Source organism: Sturnus vulgaris, unplaced genomic scaffold (assembly GCF_052056855.1).
Source record: "Sturnus vulgaris isolate bStuVul1 unplaced genomic scaffold, bStuVul1.hap1 Scaffold_473, whole genome shotgun sequence".
Classification (NCBI taxonomy): domain Eukaryota; kingdom Metazoa; phylum Chordata; class Aves; order Passeriformes; family Sturnidae; genus Sturnus; species Sturnus vulgaris.
This window is the reverse complement of record NW_028276488.1, coordinates 127492-131942: the sequence shown is the minus strand read 5'-3', so window position 1 is coordinate 131942 and position 4451 is coordinate 127492.

The window sequence follows — 4451 nt, the reverse complement described above, 5'->3', positions numbered from 1 at the left end:
TGAATTCTCTGTCCTTGTCCTTTCCCTGCATCTCTGTTGCAGATGGAAGCTGCTGGTGCCTTTCTCAGCTGTGACCTGTCTTTTGAATGCAGACAGATGTTCCCAGGTGTGTTAAGCAGGTGCTGCTCAATGTTTATGCAAAGCTTTGGTGTGCTCATGGAACCAAGGGGACCCTTGTGACACAGCGGGGGCTGATGGAACCAAGGAGACAGTTGTGACAGTTGAGAGCCTCACAGAAACAAGGCTCCATTGTGACACTGAAGGCAATTACGGAATCCACATCACTGTGACACAGCCAGGCCACATGGAACCAATGGTCCCTGATGACAATGCAGGTCCAAGGAGACCATGGTGACACTATGGGACCGCATGGATCCAAGGGGCCACTGTGACACTGAAGAACTTCATGGAAGCCAGGGTGCAGTGTGACACAGCGGTGCCTGATTGGAACAAAGGAACCACTGTTGACAGCCCAGAAACTCCTGGAACCAAGGGGCTGTGGTGACACAGCAGGGCCACATGGAACCAAGGAGACCTGTGACATTTAGGAACCTCATGGAACCAAGAGTCCACTATGACACTGCAGAAACAAGGAGACCATTGGGACGTTGTGGAAGCTCACAGAACCAAGCAGCCCTCGAGACACTCCAGGGCCTCGTTGAAGCAGGGAGACCACTGTGACAGTCCAGAACCTCATGGAGCTAAGGCTCTCTTGTGACACAGCAGGCTCCCATGCAACCAATTGTCCATTGTGACAATGCAGATCCCAGGAGACCATGGTTACACTACGGAAGCTCATGGAACCAAGGGTCCATTGTGACAAAGCAAGGCCTTGTGGAACCAAGGAGAGCATTGTGACGTAATGGAACCTCGTGGAACCAAGGGTCCGTTGTTAGAGTCCAGAACCAAGGACACCATTGTGACAGTCCAGAACCTCATGGGACCAAGATTCCCTTGTTACACAGTGGCACTTGATGGAACCAAGGAGCCACTGTAGCACAGCAAAGCTGCATGAAACCTATGGTCCGTAGCGCTACTGCGGATCCAGGGAAACCATGGCGATACCACGGAACCTCATGGAACCAAGGGTCCAGTGTGACCCAGCAGAACCTCTTGGAATCAAGGCACCCATGTTACACTATGGAACCTCATGGAGCCAAGGGTCCGGTGTGCCGTTGCGGGGCCTCACTGGAGCAAAGGACATGGTTGATGGGACAGAAGCTCATGGAAACGATGGGATATTGGGACATTGCAGAGCCTCATGGAACCAAGGAGACCACTGTGACACTGAGGAAGAATTATGGAAGCAAGCAGCCACTGTAGAACCAAGGAGAGCACTGTTGACAGTACAAAACCTCCTGGAACTGAGAGGCCATTGTTCTACAGCGAGGCCTCGGGGAACCAAGGGGCCATGGTGACACTGTGGGGCCTCATGAACCAAGTAGTCGTTGTGACACAGCGGGGCTGCTTGTAACCAATTGTCCATCGTGATACTGCAGATGCAAGAGACCGTGCTGACACTATGGCAGTTCATGGAACCGAGAGGCTGTTGTGACACACCAAGGCCTCGTGGCACCAAGGAGAGAGCATTGTGGCAGTGCAGAACTAAGGAGGCCATTTTGACAGTACAGACCCAAATGGAACCAAGGGTCCACTGTTATCCAGCAGGGCCTCGTGGAACCAAGGGGCCCTCGTGAAAGTGTGCAAGGGGCATAATGGAGTCAGGGACACCACTGATACTGAAATCTGCTGGATAGCAACTTTTGAACACAGTTTTGAGGATTTGAGAGCAGGTATTCTTTATTACACCATGGTGGTCACTTGGGCAATCCTTCATCTACTCGAGTGCACTGGCCACCAGGCAATCGGAGCTTTTATCACTCACACTGATGATGTATTCATTAGTTAACCCCACCTGGAATTTATTTGCCGTAATTGCACCCCTTCTCACAAGTCCTTCTATGGTTCTTTGGAGTCTGCCTTCAACATGCGCTGTCCTTTTTAGGTGACTGCTCTTTGATCCCCGCTTTTGAGGAAGGGCAATATTATTGTTGTGTATAACTTCTGCTTTTGTCAGCCTTGCAGAGCTGAGCTGACATTCTCCTTGCGTTTTGTGCACGCTCTGTTTGCCTCGGCTACATCCTTTGTGCGTTTCTCCAAGGCTGTGCTCTTCTGTTCTCTGCCCTTGATAAGTGTAAATGTTGTTCTGTTCTCCTGTCCTTGTCACAATGCTCCCCCCACGAGGCGTGTCTGCAAGCCCCTCCAACCCATGGGCTTGGGGTGGGCAAGTGTTCCTGAGGGAACAGGGATGGGACAGCTGGGCTGGACTGGCCCAAGGGATGTTCCATTCCATGTCACAGCACGATCAGCAATCAACTGGGAGAAGCAGGGGGATGGGGGATTTGCGGGGGGGGGGGGGAGGGGGGGGGGAGTGTCACCATCTACCAACACAGGCCGGGGATTGTTTGATCTCAGAGGTAATAGCAGGCAAATAGCGGGGGACAAATCAGTTTATTCAACAACAGCAATGCATTTTTATTGAATGCCAAACAATTCAGTTGCGATAGAGGGGAGAGATATAGGAAATGGAGTCTAGAGAGAGAAAAAGAGGGGAAGGGGGAAATAGCTACCAACAGACGAGACCAACGTCATGGTGGGCCAGCCAATGGAAGGGTGGTCATCCGTGGGGAGTACTCAGGGTCTTCTCCAGAGGATCGCTCTTTCATAGTCCTTTTCCAAAGCGAGTGGCTTGTGGCCAAGAGGTGGGGAGATTTATGGAGCATTGTGTGGTGCTCCAAGAGACAGGTGCGGTCGTGCAGTACATGCAGGCTTCAGCTGGTACCATGACAGCAGAGTCCAGTGAGCACAACACACCTGCAAAGAGTCCCTTGGCAAGCACCCACCTCAAGCAGGCCGGAAAACCATTGTCCAGAGTCAACCTGGGCGGGGGTCCTTGAGGTCTTCTTGAGAGGGTCATGAGGCAAAAATGAGGGAAACTTCACACCGACCCTTAGAGTGGTAGATGAGAGGCAGCCCTCAGGAAACGGTGGCCACCCAGAGCTGTTACTCCTAGCAGATTTTGGCTGGGAGCAAGCCTTGTATGTAGTGCTTTTTCAGGGGGAATATCGGTTTCAGCCGTGGGAACCTGCAAAAGGGGATGGTACTTTTCCATAGGAAGGAAAGCAGAGAGCCTCAGTGCTCCAGGAGCTGATGAGAGGCAGTCCTCAACATTCCAGGATCAGCCAGTCTTGCCAGGTGGCCCCCGGGAGGCCCAGCCAGCCAGACCTGTTCCATGTTGCCTTGGTTCCATGGGGCCTCACAGGGTCACAATGCTCTCCTTGATTCCAGGAGTCCCTGTAGTGTCCCGATATTCTCCTTGTCACAATATTCTCCCTGCTTCAGTAGTGATAACAATGGCCCCTTGCTTCCCTAAGGTCCTGCAGAGTCACCAAGGCCCCTGGGCTCCATGTGGCCCTGCTGTGTAACAAAGGCTCCTTGGTTCTCTGGGCCGCACAGCTTCATCACTGACCCTTGGTTCCACTGGGGTCCTGAGTCTCACAAAGGTGCCCCTGATTGCATGAGGCACCAGAGTGTCAAAATGGTCTCTTTGGTTCCATGAGGTTCCGCAGTGTCCCCATGGTCGCTGTCAGAGGCTGGATGACATCAATGTCCCCAGAGCCCTCGGGATGCTCGGAATGGCCGAGTGGGGCTGGGGCTGGGACAGACCTTGGAATGAGGTGGGACAGAGCCCCGCCCCCAGCCTGGCAGATCTGCCAATCACACAGCAGGGGTAGCGCCCACCCAGCTCTGATTGGCTGAGCCGTCAATCAATCACACAGCAGGGGCAGCGCCCACCCAGCTCTGATTGGTTGAGCCGTTAATCAGTCACACAGCAGGAGCAGCGCCCAGCCTGCTCTGATTGGTTGAGCTGTCAATCAATCACACAGCATGGGCAGCGCCCACCCAGCTCTGATTGGCTGAGCCGTCAATCAATCACACAGCAGGGGCAGCGCCCACCCAGCTCTGATTGGCCGAGCTGTCAATCAATCCCACACAAAGGCAATGAAACACAGCAGTGAGTGGGAAGAAAGCAGATGTCCCCGAAAAGAGGAGAGCTTACAAAACGCTAGGGAATTGAAAAAATCGGGCATGACGTCAAGCCCTGGTCTGAATCCTGAAATCTCCTGGGTCTGTGTCTCACCCACACTGGAAGCCTAGCAGCTGGTAGCTCTCTGCATATCTATCTGGAGATCTTCTGTCTTTCTGTCTCTTTTTTCTCTTTTAACCTTCTTATCCTCTTTTACTGGAATGTTTTTGGGTAGTTTAACATTTTTATGCCTAAAGGTTTCCATCTTACATGGGCTGAGTTAATGATGTTCCTGCTACGCTAAGTGTTGCACGTTGAATTGGATGTTGTATGAAATCATTTGCCAAAGGAGCTCGGTTTTCTG